Here is a 14,464-nt window from a genome sequence, read left to right on the forward strand (position 1 = left end):
TAACTTACAGCATTTCTGAGGACACATTAAAAAAATCCCCTAATCGCACATAGAAATGTGACAAAATTAATAGAGAGCAACAGCTATAATCATCAATCATGTCTCTGAGGCCTGCAGAAATTGAGTTTTAGTTTTAGTGTTGGAGTGATGTTGTAGCTGTAGCCTAGGAAATATGCAAGAGGCAAGGATATTTTGGGGCTATATTTTATTGGAACAATTACATGGTTGGAAGAAATTTCCAACAAGCTGTGGAGCAAAAAATGCTTTTCTTGAGGAAGGTTACCCAAGGAGGAACACTCAAAAGCTTGTCTAAAATCTATTTCAACCCTGCAGTTGGTCTAATAAAAGATATCACCCCCCACAAAAAATATTCTTTAAGTCTTAATCCAGTTTCTTATGTAAAGTCACATAGATAAAGTCACAGTTGGCATTTTATTGGCACTCTCAACAAGCATGCCAAGATCAGAACGAGTTGTAGAATCTCAACTATTCAGTCACCTGGTAGGTGTAGTTTCTTCAACACTCAGGCTGAATAACAGCAGCTTGTAGTGCTGCTGCCCTCCACATTGCTCCTATAAGGATAAAACAGGGAGCAAGTTTCTATATATATATATATGGCACTATATTCTTCAAAAAAAGCTACAGTTCGTGTCAAACTAGTTGGCACGGCCACACCTAAAGGATTATTTCAAGAAACCTTCCTTACATTTTCCCTGACAAAAAAGGATATGCATGTGCATTACAACTTATTCTACTGTAAATGAAACAGCTTGATCATTAGAAATACCATAGCCCAGGACATTAACTTGAAGCAAGCCATTTTCAGTCCCTGTATAATATAAACACATATCCAATTATGGCAAACGACTCAAGCTGTTTGTTTCAGGACTTAACTTGGCCTACAAACCCTACAAGTTCCAGTAAACTGTGAAGCCATTTTGCATCCTACCACCAATAAATAAATAAATAATCTCAAACTGATTGAAAATAATCATTTTTATGCCCATGTTCCCTTTTATACTCAGCTTAGCCTAATGAAACAGGAAATGAAAAGAGAAGCAAATTGTTTGTTACAATAATTTTTTATTGTTATGACAGTGAGTTTCACTATATCAGTGTATATTTGAAATTGCCCTTTATCCACTCAAAAGGTAGCTTTATTTGTCCAGATGGATATGCATATATATATATCCCGATGTGTAAAACAGAAATTACACTATAGGGATTGCTCCTGAGGTAAGAATTTGGTCATATTTATATAATGTATTTATTAATGTTATGCGTACATGCACAAATAACTAGGACAGGGCCAAAATTATCTCCAGAAATAAGCACCCCAAATTTTAAAGAACTTCATGTCTGAAGCCAGATTTCATGGTTCAACCCTTATTTTTAGGGAAGTGTTGACATGATGAATCAAACTTTTGTCTTTTGGGGTTTATTTCTACAAAGAAGTCATATCATTAAGGCAAACAATCCAGATTACAGGGTTTTTACATTCTGCCTAAAAGCAATAATATAGAAAGTAGAATAAGCAATGCCCTAAAGTTAACTGTACATTTTCTTTAGCGTTCCAGAAGCCTGAAAACTGATTGCCCGGGATATCCAGACCAATGCCAATACATGTGTAGACGCGCGCAGTAATTTTAGTTACTCCACAGTAAATGTGCATGTGTAGACACACTCACTGAGCAGCAAAAAAATATATAACAGATGCGTCCTCTATTTGCAGAAGTAGAAATCAGATGGTGATGAGGAAAACAAATGGCAAGCTCTACATACTCAAAAACTCCTACGGTCTGTTGTATACAAACCATTCCTGTCTCTCAATGGGCAAAACCATCCTCAGTAATGAGAACTTCAGTTTTAATACCACAGTACAGATCAATGCAGCCCATGCATTAGTTCTGCCATTGACATCAATCAGAGACAGTTACATACAGAACAGATTTCTAAATATGCAGGGGAGATGCAGATTAGAGTGGAATCATTTGTCCATATTTTCTTATGAAAAACTAAGAATCCTGGATTGCTTTACGGATACAGCAGGCACAGCTGCTGGACATACTCCTTGTCTTTACTTCGCCACATATCTCGACTTCAAACTTGAGTACCCCTTCTGCTCCCTTCCTGAGGGCAGAATATCAAAGATAGTGATGGTTTCCTGACACAAACATGTAGAGACTAGGGGCGATGCCCTCAAATTCATTCTGACTTGTGATCTGAGCGGGTTTCAATGCCCAAGCCTAATGCTAGGTGACATTCAGTTTCTGAATCCTACTGAGGTGCTGCCTTTCAGCAGAGATGAAACACCAGGGTTATGACCACTTGTGAATGCTGACAACCTTCTGCTCATTTTTGAAACATTATAACTTTTGTGTTTCAGGCCAATACCAACTTGTACAATCTGTTCAAATTCCCCAGGTAACTGCAATTGGATGAGGTATTCATTTCTTTCTGGTCTGAACTACAGTGGTTGTTATGTGAACTCAAGCCTTTCTCACTTGGGAGTAGCTGCATTTTAGTACATTTTAGTGGATCTACTTCTAGGGTTTTGTTTCAATTTCAGTTCACATTTATAGCACACTTCAGAATGCTCAAGGATAAAGAACATGGTCTACGTGGCTGATGATTCTTATTAAATATGAAGTTGAGCCAGACAGGTGTAAGCTGCAAACTTACCACGTTCATGGGTGTTTTGCTGGGCAGTTTAACTTTTGAACCATTTCTAACATTAATATACTGCAATATTCAGGCTTCAAGCTGAATGCAGCATTGATCTTGGCACTGTAAACCACAGGGTGCTAGGCAGGTGAAGGTATCATTGCAGGATTAAGGACATAGGCTGTGGAGGTTAAAGATGAGTAGTGCATTAGCCCACTACATTACTGATCTCCTTGAGAAACAGTAACTTCACAGAACGTATCGGTGCAAGTTTTAAAGAACCAGCTCTATACAATGGTATGTCATGGTTACTAATGTAACCATGCTGCTTTTGGCAGAATAAGCAGAAGTATGAGATATGTGTGTCTTATGAACACAAATGAATCAGAAATTACTGGTACCCTGAAACTTTATTTAGAACCCTGTTCCGAAGCGACCTCTTTAATTTTGGAAAGTGGTCATAGCTTCTGTTGGGCTAACAGATGAAGAAACCTAAGCGGGCCTCTGTTTTAAAAAAAAAAAAGTCTTTGGTGAATAAATTGTTCATTAACAGATAATAGTGGAAGAAGGTGGAGACTACATACTTCCAAACAGGAGAAGATTATGGGGAGAGGGGAACTGTCTCCACAGCACTATCTCCATTCACAGTGGAGGGAAAGGGGGAAGAAATGAAGATGTAGAATACAAGGATAGGAGTACAAGTATGTATGGAGTAAAGATAGTACATACACCAAGCCGTATGTAAAAGGTGTGTGTGTAACGTTAAGAGAAAGAGACCTGAAAAAAAGCCCTTACTTTTCTACCATGCCTCTATGAAACCAAGGGGTCTCAGAACTTAATTCTCTGAATGGTTCATTCATCCTGTCTGAAGTCTCTCTTTCTAGGGCCTACCTATAGACTCAGCCTTCCTTAATAACTAGGTTTCTGAAAAGCAGATGTCAAAAATCACACAGGGTTGGAAGCAAGTTAGTGGGAAGGGAGTGGAAATCAGTCCATTTTCCTCTTTAGTTAAGACTTGGAGGTTCATTTGTAGTGTATGCCCGACAGTTTCTGAGTAATAAGCATTGTGCAACCGAGGTTTAGGATACTGCAAAGATTTTAACCACACTATTTAATTAAGCACATATCTCAGCACCTGTGCAACTTTTTGAAGTACCTTTTTGACTGTTTCTCTTCCTCCCTGTGGTCAAAATATTCCTATTAACTGTGTCATATTTTGAGTATATTCTCATTATATTAACTGGCACTTAAAAAAAAATTAAAAGGAATCCTATAGAAGCACTTTAAATTGCTTTATGAAAGTGAAGTAAGTCACCCAGAGAAAACATTCTATTCTCAGTCTACCTTCACAGGAACATTTGAACTAAAATGGACACATTTCATGACACATTTTCATTCTTTGAAGATGGAGGGTAAATGTTACTCAATTTATTTTCAAAATCCATGGGCTGCTGTATTTTTATTCATATGTAGTGTCCTGTGCTGACATTGCAAAAACTGTACATCACAGAAAAGAACATCAGAAAATGGATTACTATTTAAAATCCATGTTCTGCTGTCGCCTTTCAATACATAGTGTACTCTGTGTGTCTATCTAAAATGTCTACTACCGTTCCATGTAACCTAAAAATGGAAACAATACAAAGCAAATGGTTCAAACATTGGGGACTTGTCCCTCAAGTATCAGTGCACAAAGGTAGAAATCAGCAAGAACAGAATATACTCAAATACTACAATGCAACTCATTGTCAATTGCCTTGCCTGTGTTCAGCGAGTTGCAGCAGGTGTCACAAAAAGCAAATCATTCATGTGCCATCTTATGTCATGCCAAACATGATCCAGTTTCTAACTGCAGTCTTTTGCTCACAGGACTAGGAACCAATGCAAACCAATTTCTGAAACTGCCCCATCTCTGTGAAAGTACAGTTGGTTGCTGTTACATCTTATGAGATAACATTTTGTTTCTCCTTCTTCTTAACATCTGTTATTTTATTTTGATGCAGTGCACAAGGACACTGTGTCTAGGACAAATGTGCTACCTTTTAAGCATCGGCATTCTACTCCTTAGCTGTGAACCCTAACCTGCAGATTTAATTCCGATAAACAGTTCTTAGTGTGTCAATAGCCTTCTGCTTATATGTTTGAAGATTCGAAACTGAATGGTGAGGTGGCCAAGGCGGCGCTGGCAAATGAAGACTGTCCCCACATAGACCAGGCTATAACGCCTGATGAGGGCCTGCCCTTTACCCGCTCTGGCACTCGGGAGAGATATGGACCCTGCTTCCTCTTATCAACCGGGGAATATCCCTGCCCGCCTGATGGAGGAATAAGAAAGGGTATGTAGCTGAGGTCCTGTAACCACTTAGCTAGTGACCTAGTTAAAAAGAAATTGATAGAGAAAATCATCAACTAGTTATCATGGAGTAGTGGGCTTGTTTTAAATATGTGCATCTGGAACTAAACTTAACAATCTGATGTCTGCATTTTGAGTTTCTAACATATTTCTTTTGGAAGGGAAAGCCTGATATGATGTGGCTACTGAGTATGATGGCTACACAGTTTAGTCTTCTATGTTAGCTGATTCAGTGTGCTTCAACAAATATTCTGCAAAGTCCTTAAACTGTTCCATCCTCATAAGAGGAATCCATTTATATTGCCTGTCTGGAAGAGTCATAGAGTGTACTGGGTTGTGTGTGTCAGAAACCTGGAGGTGGCAGCCCCCCAACCCCCTATAACCTCCCCACCCTGCCAAGAAAACCCAAGACTCACAGTGATTATTCGGACTATTTCGCTACCTTCATGCAGCACTTAAGTTAATTAGTTTGTCATGCCTAGCTATGTTACTGTAGAGAGCAAGAGAGGATTTCATATCAGAATGTGTTAACATTGGCTTCTTTTAGGTCAACACAGTGATCTACCTAAAATCAGTTTCTTTTCATTAACTTACATTTACCACAATTCGTTTTTAAACTTCTGACTGCTACAGATCTTCCAGAAGGAATTCAATTTTGTCTTGAGAGTGGTAATCCTTGTAGTCAATAATTCCAGGTCCCAAACAAAATACAACTTCCTGTATTTGTTTTATGACAGATTGCATGGTTTAATGTGTAGTTTAATCCAGGAAAACCAAGCAAACAAAAAATGCAGATATCGTTCAATACACAAGATTTCAACTGCGTATGTGCATAAAAATGAATCAGGAGTGGGGAATTTTGATGGGTTATATATATAATAGAATCAGTGTTAATCACTGGTGTACTGTATATAGCATATAATATATTCAGTATTTAAAAAAATGCAAAAGATTGTATGATGTAAACCATACCATGGGTATGGATTAGAATTCCCATGTGCCATTGTATGATGGGCAACAGTATATAATAACTGCCAGTTATAGTGTATGTAATTATAAGTTCTAGGCTTATCATTAACAAAGATAGAGTTGGACCACAACACTTTCATGTGAAAGTATCTCTGCTAAAATTTACCTTTGTAGCAAAGTGTTTTACCTGATTCTGTACTGGATAAGTACTGGCCACTTACATTCAGTCAGAGCCAGTTTTCACTGCCTCAGTGAATCAGGAGAATGGGCCAAATGGCATATCTTCTGGTAGAAGGAATGTATAGTTCTCCTGATGCACCACAGCTGAAAACTGAGCCTGTCTGCTGAATGAGAGAGAGGCTGGTTGGCTAAAGAGTAATAAATGTCAGCATATTGTTGGCCTGTTGGAAACACGTTGAGAGCATCTTAATTGTTGTTCCAACTGAACTTCATCCATAGTTTGTGCAACTATGTGTACACTTGCCAAGCTGTTTTGTGCATGTTGGAAAAAGGAAGGGAGGGGGCGGGGAAACTGAATGCATGCAATCTATTTTTTTAGAAAGCTGTGAGCAAATGAGTAGTATCTCTATGGCAACAGAATAAATTCTTTTTTAAGTTACAAGTGAGCTTAATTTTTGCATAAGATCCAAATACATGAGGCTAGAGGAGACAGGGGAAGGAAGCGGAATTTAGCGTCCACTGAAAATAATTCCCTCCAGTGAATATTTTTTGCCCTCACTGCAGTGAGCTAGAATGATAGCCTTGCCTATGCTATAATATAGTCTGCACATCCTTTGCTTCCCACACCACACAACCCTTTACCTGTTCTTAGATGGCCTTCTACATCATGTTGCAAGCGATACTACTCTCAGCATGTCACTGCATGCAGATGCTATTGAACTGGCTACAATGTTGACCTCATTCTTAGTCCATTCTGTTGTTGATCCAATGCTGTACTTTGCATTTTTCTTTTAAATGAAGGTTATGAAATGTCACGGAGCCTTAACAGCATAGCTGGCATAAGTGGAAAAGCGATAGGATTATCCTCAGTGTCTGCGCCCTACAGCTCTCCTAGTCCAATGAGACGTTCTTGGTCTCCCATCCCATCTATTTTGTAGCATGGATCAGTAGCAGAGAATGGTCTAAAAAGCTTTATTTCCAATTAGCCTATGCTACGCTGCATATAACCCAGGTGACTAAGTCTGAAGATGTCATGTCTCACAGTAGCACCTCATCAGCCTGGTGTTACTACTGACATTAGGTGACAACACCCTTAAATAGTATTAAGATGACAACAGGTGGGCATTAAATAGCACTGGTGGGCCATATGCTGCATGATATTGATACACAGGATGAAAGGTGGGTGCACCAGGTAGTTTCTTTAACGGTGCACCATGCTAGTATGCGCTTACCTTGGCTACATGGTGGATCCACTGGCTCTTACGAAATGGGTTAGGCATTTAGTCGATGCTGAAATGTGCCAACGATCGAAGATTTTGCTTTTCTCAGGATATTTTTGAGCCATAGGAACCCTGCAGGAGTTTGAGCAAGCGAGCACAGTAGGATGAAACTTTGCATGGGCACCTATTATAAGCTGAAAGCAATACTAAGACGCACTATAGGGAGGTCTCAGTCTGGCTGACTGCATGGAAAAAAAATCCTGTTGAAGAAGAATATGGCTGCCTCTGCATGTAGCTATTCTACCTTTTCCTCCTTCCTTTAAAACTAAAATGCCAAGCTTGATTTGAAAAGCACAGGAAAGAAGCTCAAGTATTGATTGTATTCTTTACATGCAGATCTTTGCAAAGAAAGTCCTGTCATTGCTAAATATATGCCAACAGAGGCAGTCAGAGTGACTTGACAAGGAGAGATGGAGATGAACATTGATGGCTAATAAGCATCTGTGTGGAACTGTTCAGGCATGGAAGATCTCCTCATTTGGACAAAGTAAACTCGCTCCATGCAGGTTTTATGGATGATTCTACATGGTTTTGGAGTTGTACTAGAGATGCAGGCTTTTTCTACGGCCAAAATGTAACAAAACTGTAGAAGAATTTTTTTTTGTTTCATAGCATGAATTGCATGAAGTAAACAAAAAAACTGCAATTGTATGATTAACTTTAAGGAAAAACAGCAAAGTTATATATTTTCTTTCAAAGCTCTTTACTTTTACATACATTGTTGTAGCCAAAATGTAAAACATTATAAAACTGTACATTTCTTTGCTATGGATTGCTTCTTTTTTGTATACAAGATACAGAGTAATGGTTTTAAAAAGTGCAATCGGGCAGTCATCGGTCATATTGACCACGCCTTCATAACTCATCACACTGACATGGAAATCAAGAACTTTTAATCCAACTAGAATTGTGTAAATTTAAGAAATTCCTTTTTTCCTGTCTGTTTTTGTTGGCATGCTTGTGACACACAGGACCTTTCTTTGGACCTGACAGTAACAGCTGGTTTAGATTTAATTTCCAGCTCTGGTTATGTTGTATTTTATTGATGTATAGATCCAACGTGAAGACCCTTCAAAACAAATTGTTCATATTAAGTAATCAGTATGAATTTTAAACAAAAAGGTGTTATTTTAAAACTGGGACTTATAGTACAAAAATCAGGAGAATATTCAAATATAAACTTGTCTCAAAGTTTAAGAAACAAGATGACAGCATTGTATGCAATTTAGTACTTCTGAGTAAAATGCATGCAAAATGTTATGCAAAACAATTCTAGCATGAAATAAATTTTGTATCATGGTTTCAGTGCCTGCTGTAGAGTGTATAGCAGAATTCCTTTCTGAAGTCGATCAGGAACTTCAGAGACCTGCTTCTGAAATCTTGAATAAATACAGTGTTCGCAACAGAAATGTAAGCGAGAAGGTTGGTATTGGTTTGGTTCTGAAATGCTAATGTTGGTCAACTGATTTTGAATGAAGCCTGCAAACACTTGATACAAACAATGTCTGACACATCCACAGTGCTAATAAATTTAAGAAGGGAAAGTAAAAAGCCTAGAATCATTTAGGTATCTTTTCATCTCTTTCCCTGCTTCCCATAATAAAAGTTTCCTTTTTAGTTGATAAAAATGAATTCAGTTTTCCTTACTTTTTTGGACGTGTCAACTTATTCTTCACTGAGCCACAGCAATCCACTTGCTCTGAAACTTGAAATGTAATCCAAAGCCAAGCTACTGTATGTGCCTGAATTATGTCTTAGCTGCCAGACATAAAGGGCAGCAGCTGGAATTCAGACATGCAATGACTCTGAGCTTCATTTCAATTTTACAGGCATAACATCTATGGATTATTTGTCAGGGCCACTCTAATAGCGTGGACATTTCTGGTAAAGTACTTCAAGGGTTTCTCTTTGCCATCGTATCAAACCGTTTAACAGACACGGCAGTATTCCAGCCAGAAAGCAAGGCATCTGGGACTGCTGATGGAAATGACAAAAGAAATAAAAGCGGAGAGGTCCTGAGGACTTATGAATAAAAAAAGGAAGCTACTACAATGGCTATTGTAATTATTACATAAACAGACACATACGCATGCACGTACCCACATACACCCAATGCCCTTGTTTCCTCAATAACTCTTCTCTCCCGGAAAAGGAAACGTAGGATGCTGCCATAAGAGCTATGATTTAGGAAGAAAATAAGGTTTAAGACTGACACCTGAACCAAGTCACAAAGCTTCTTCATCTTCTTTTGATTTTAGCATTATGTACTCAGCTCTACTTCAGTTGCTCTTCCTCACTCCCAGAGTAATTTTCCAGCTCTTTTTATGCCACTGTGGTCTCCATTGATAATATGCAATTTCTTATCTCTGGAATGCAAGCTAATCATGGGTCCAACCTTGCAGAACATAACTTTTTTTTCCAGAAATAGATTTATTTGCTATGCTTTTATATTAATTTAATAACAGTATTCAGAAACCTGGTATATAGTCTACTCACATCTCCTTATTACCATAAAATAATTAATACTGATTAACAATTCAATCCAAGAAATACCACACAGGTGCTCCCCTTCCCCTAATGCTCAGTTCAGATAAGAGCCTTCCCTTTAATTAACAGCTTGAGTACCTAAGCCCTAAGGTCATTGTCACTCTGTCCTACTTCGCCCAGTACCACATTTACTAAGCTAATATTGGGTTTTTCACTTTTATATATATCTTGGCTTATTGTTCTCTCTGCTCTGCAGTCACTGTGCTTGGCGGATGCTTTCACTAAACCTACTGAAATAGAGCTGCGTTTCCTACTCAGTGTCCTTCAGGAGACACTTTGAAGTGCAAGAGTCTCAGTGATTTCACAGTTCCTTTTGTGACAGACTGTGGTAATGACAGGCCTTGATCTCTCCCTGAGCAGCTCTGACGGCATAGCCAGCAGAAGCTGGGAGTTTCGAGATTTCCAGAAGCACCTATCTAAGTAAGCAGCAAAAACACCCAGCACAGAATCTCAGGGAAGGTGAAGGTGACCAGGTTATACCATTTATAGATATTACATATACTCCTATACATACCCATACACGCACACACATACACACGTGTGTGTATGTGTGTGTGCATGTGTGCACGCTTATGAAATAGGGAAACAGAAAGTCTGGTTTATATGTGTAGGTTGTGCTCCATTAAACACAATTACAGCATTTATGAATTAAAATCTACCTTCTTCGTAGTAGGCATGTATCAATAAAAAAACCCAGATACACTGGCCATGACTTTGATGTCACACTATTTGCAGATTGCTGCGAATCCACTGAAGTTATGTCTGATTGGGCATGTCTACACAACACACTACTGTGCAGTCATTACTGTACATCTATTTAGTACTTGTATTAGCAAGTACTAAAATGTGCAGTAACCAAAGTTACTGTGCAGTAGTGCCGGCAAACAAGGTGACACTACTGCGCATTAGCCTAAAAATACTGCACGGTAGTGTATTAGCAATGTCCATGCTGTGACACAATACCGATACTGTGCAGTCAGCATCTTGTGCAGACGTGCCCATTTGATATCAGTTAAGATATCTCAGAATCAAGCTTATTATTTTCATTGTATTCTTGACCCTCTAAGAATCCTTCTATGCCGCTGGAAATGAACATTTACATCTTAGCTTTATTCCACAAAGGTCTGTCTATCTGATCCCCATCACTGTAGTATGTCAGAGGCCTGCAGAATTACTGTAATTTTTATAAAACAGTACTGTGACTGAAGAGAAGATCAATCAAGAACATTGAGAGAATCCTTGTATGTGCAAAGATACTGCTCATATCTTTTAAATATTAATAGAAATTACGTTATTTTCCATGGACCCACATGGCACTGGATAAATGACATACAGACTCTAAAACTGCTATTTTAGATGGCAAGAAACTGGAAACTGGTTTCTATTCTTCCACTTTAAAAAGAAATCTAGCTAATGACCCTGTGATAACAGTCAAGTGTAATGGTCATTAATCAGGACAAAATGATTTTTCACAGAAATTGCCTTCTTTAAAGTTTCAGAGCCCAAAAGAAAATATATCACTGAAACAAATGGCTATTGGAACAAATGAGCAGACTAAAATGCCAAAGGAGAAAGAGCAAAGATAAAGCAAGGAAGCTGAGCTCAGCTGAGCACTGAAACACATATGAGGAAGGTACCTTGAGGCAAAAAAGAATGGCTGTTCTATTTCCCTGCATAGCAATGGCTCTCCTCAGCTTTAAAGCAAAGCAGCAGGTCATTTCATTTATCCATAAACACTGCAGAGATAGCTTTGTCTCCAGTCTTGCACACTGGCAGAACTCTGAATGCCTAAATTTATGCAGATTGCCTTTGAATCCCTGTTACTTAAGATAACAAGAAATCACGTATCTTTTCATCCTCTTATACTAGTCTTTCAGTTTTTCTTTATCCCAAGAACTAGATGCAGCATTTGTTCTGAATGTGAGTGCCCTTAATGATCATAGGTTAAAAACAAATTCAATTAACTGTTTGCAACTTAAACAAGGTTAAAAATATATAAAAAAGCATGCATCACTCCTCTTTACTCCTCCTGCAGTAAGTTTACACAAACACCTTGAAATTATAGGAGGGAATATCATGAAGCCAATTGGGCTGTACGAAGCTTTGGTCACTGATTCAATTCGACAGAGATTTGGCCTGATTTGGTGGCTGAATCTCTGAATCTGAATCAACTCAGGAGACCCTTTAATCTCTCTGAATTGAATTGGAACCCTCCGAAGTGACTCGGAAAGATTCAGCAATTCAGACATAGACACAGTTTTAAATGTTTTTTCTACATACCTCAAAGTACCAGGTGGCTTGTGAATGCTGCAATGCTGGGGCAGGTGGAGCATCCCACAGGAGTGCGGCGGGCTCCCCAGCACACTCGGCAACAGACCCGGAAATGAACCTGAAGCACTTCTGGTCCACTTCCAGGTCTGCTGGGGGGCACGTCAGGGCCCCCCCCACACCCCCCAGCCCAGCGACTGGTGCCTCCTGGGTCTGGGGGGCACCTGGGGTCCCCCTGCAGCCAACTGCTGAGCCAGGGGGTGTGAGGGAGCCCCCCATGCGCTCTCCAGTGGACCCAGAAGTGGACCGTAAGTACTTTCGATCTACTTCTGGATTTGATGCTGAGCACACGGGGGGGCCTCCTGCACTCCTGTGGGATGCTCCATCTGCCCCAGCATTGTAGGATTCACAAGCCACACCTGGTACCTTGAGGTATGTAGAAAAAACATTTAAAACTGTGTCTATGGCTGAATTGCTGATTCTCTGAATCAGCATCGAATCTTCAGATTTGGATTTGTTCGAATCGAATTGGGGACTGTGATCCGAATCAACAAATCAAATCACTGTTCCTAATTTGGGCTGAATCTGAATCCAAAAATCGAATAGGGCCTGTTTCGCACACCCCTAGAATCCAACATTTTCAGTGATAAGTTCCTGAGGCTCTATTTGTGTACCTGATCTGTACAGGCCACATCTTCAGCTCCCCTTCCCTCCCCCAATCCTCTAGTGGCTGGCACTCTGCACAAGGCAACACAGGGTCCCAGTATATCTATGGTTATGATCCTGTTTCAGAACAAGGCATATAAACATGATCTTACCTTTGAGTATTTTATTAAACCCACAGTAGCTTCATGTGGCTTTAAGCATGTGCCTAGGTACTTTCCTGAACTGTTTTTTTCCATTTGTTTGGGGTTTTTTGTTTGTTTTTTTAATAATGGAAAAGAGGAAACAGTGTGGCCATTTGACTAGAGCATTAGCCTGGGAGATAGAAGAATTGATATTTATTGCCATCCGTGCCACAGGCCTGCTGAATAACCTTAGGGAAATCACTTCAATGTTCTGTGCCTTTCCCCATCTGTAAAATGAAGATCACGATGCACTCTTATGATAAAGAAACAGGAACTTATATTATTATTGTTGTTATTTCTTCTCCGTATCCTCCCATCAATTATGGCTCAGCTATGGTTAAGAAACCCTCTCCTTACTGATTACTATAGCTAGCAATTGTCATGTCATTTGTAGGCTGCAGAATGCGACACCCTTTAAGGAATTCCTTCCCTCTTCATTTCAAAGCAGGAGATTGCTATTATGTAAAATTATTATGCACCCACATAGATGTCATGGCAGGCAGAGGGTGTTCATTATTGATCAGTAAATTCTTAACTGAGCTAGTTTAGGTGCCCCTGGGTGTTAAATTAGGAGCAAAAATACTGAAGCCAAATCATTTGTCATTAGCAGCACAGTGTATGAAATTTACAGAATAAAATGTCTGAGAGACCATGAAAAATTCTCAAGGATACAAGCAAAATTTCTGACATGACTATGACTAAGGTTTTCCAGGTGCAGGGAATGACATTTTTGTAAGCACTTAGAATCAGGCCCACAATTTCTAACGAAAGTACATAGGGCCTTTGTACACACCACAAAACTGGCCTTTAAAGTGGCTTAAATGCCCTTTTTCACAGCTTTAATGATATTCTGTAGTGTGCATACAGAAATATTGTGATTTACACTGTCGGCAGCATATTATGCTTTAATGGCACTGCTGTTTACACTCTCAGGAGTGTATTGCACTTTAAATGACTTTGGGATGTAGCAAAATAAAACACCCCCAGAGGTGTTTTAGTTTGCTACCTAACTACCTGCAACAGAGGGAAGCACCAGGCCCTGTGCAGCTCAGGGGCTTTGCAGGCAGCCTGGTGGCAGCCTGAGTAACCAGGCTCCACTGAAGGAAAAAAAAAAAGTAGCAAGCCTGATCTTTTTTTTTTCATCCCTGGAGCCCACCTGCCTGCCTGAGCTGTGCAGGGGCTCAGTGTTTCCTTTCGTGGCTGTGGGGGAGTGGGGGCAGTGCTTCCCTCCACAGCTGTGGTGCCCCTGGGACTGCCTGGGCCAGGTGCCACCTGGCGGGTGCCACCACCGCAGAGGGAAGTACCAACCCCTCCTGCCTTGCAGCTCAGAGACTGCTCGGCCTACTGGCAGCTTG

The 14,464-nt window shown here is 39.7% G+C and overlaps 1 long non-coding RNA gene across 1 annotated transcript; it reads right to left on the reverse strand.

Annotated features, from left to right (window-relative positions):
- Window positions 1–2,373: 2,373 nt before the first annotated feature.
- LOC109299135 lies at window positions 2,374–10,832 on the reverse strand. The gene is made up of 2 exons (XR_002097779.1): window positions 9,546–10,832; window positions 2,374–9,423 (listed from the first exon to the last, which is right to left on the reverse strand). It is a non-coding gene; the product is annotated as an uncharacterized LOC109299135 (long non-coding RNA).
- Between the last annotated feature and the right edge of the window lie 3,632 nt (window positions 10,833–14,464).

The sequence above is a fragment of the Gavialis gangeticus genome, unplaced genomic scaffold, assembly GCF_001723915.1.
Source record: "Gavialis gangeticus isolate Ggan-Ray unplaced genomic scaffold, GavGan_comp1, whole genome shotgun sequence".
Classification (NCBI taxonomy): domain Eukaryota; kingdom Metazoa; phylum Chordata; order Crocodylia; family Gavialidae; genus Gavialis; species Gavialis gangeticus.